Source organism: Malurus melanocephalus, unplaced genomic scaffold, assembly GCF_030028575.1.
Source record: "Malurus melanocephalus ecotype Western Australia unplaced genomic scaffold, MMel_1.1 scaffold_557, whole genome shotgun sequence".
NCBI classification, from domain to species: domain Eukaryota; kingdom Metazoa; phylum Chordata; class Aves; order Passeriformes; family Maluridae; genus Malurus; species Malurus melanocephalus.
In genome coordinates, this window is record NW_026623789.1 from 331,904 (window position 1) to 332,727 (window position 824).

Sequence of the window (824 nt, forward strand, 5' to 3'; positions counted from 1 at the left end):
TTTGTCCCTGCAGTGTGGGTGTTTGTCCCTGTCCCTCTGTCCCTGCAGTGTGGGTGTTTGTCCCTGTCCCCAGCCATGGGGTGTTTGTCCCTGCAGTGTGGTGTTTGTCCCTGTCCCCAGCCATGGGGTGACCCTGTCCCTCTGTCCCTGCAGTGTGGGTGTTTGTCCCTGTCCCCAGCCATGGGGGACATGCTCCCCTGTCCCTGCAGTGCCAGCAGGAGCAGATCTGAACAGACTCCGTGCCTCGGTTGCGGGGGAGTGTTGGGAAAACCGCACCCAAGCRGAGCTGCCGGGGAGAGAAGGACATTTTGTTGTGAAGGGGTTTTTCTTCTTCGCAGATATTTTTCTTTTTCTTTTTTTTTCCAAGCTGCATTTCTTTGAGAGGCTTTGTGGACAGTGTGGGCAGAGCCATGTGGAAGGAATTTAAAGGGAGAAGCCAGTTCAGGGTCACGGCCTGATACGCGAATCTAAACCAAACAGTTGTGGATGGTATGAAGCAGCTCCCCGGGGCTGACACAGGGCTGTGGACACGWGGGGCAGGACCAGCTCAGGAACCCACGGAACAAGAGTTTGGAGCACAAGTGTGAGGAGAAGCATCTGAGGGAGCTGGAGGGTTCAGCCTGCAGAAAAGGAGGCTCAGTGGGGACYTTCTTGCTCTCTACAACTACTCGAAAGGAGGTTGTGGCCAGGAGRGGGTCGGTCTTTTCTYCARCAAGCAATAGGACAAGAGAAAATAGCCTCAAGCTCTGCCAGGGGAGGTTTAGATTGGATATTTATTCTTCACTAAAAGAGTTGTTAAGCATTGGAATAGTGGTGGAGTCACT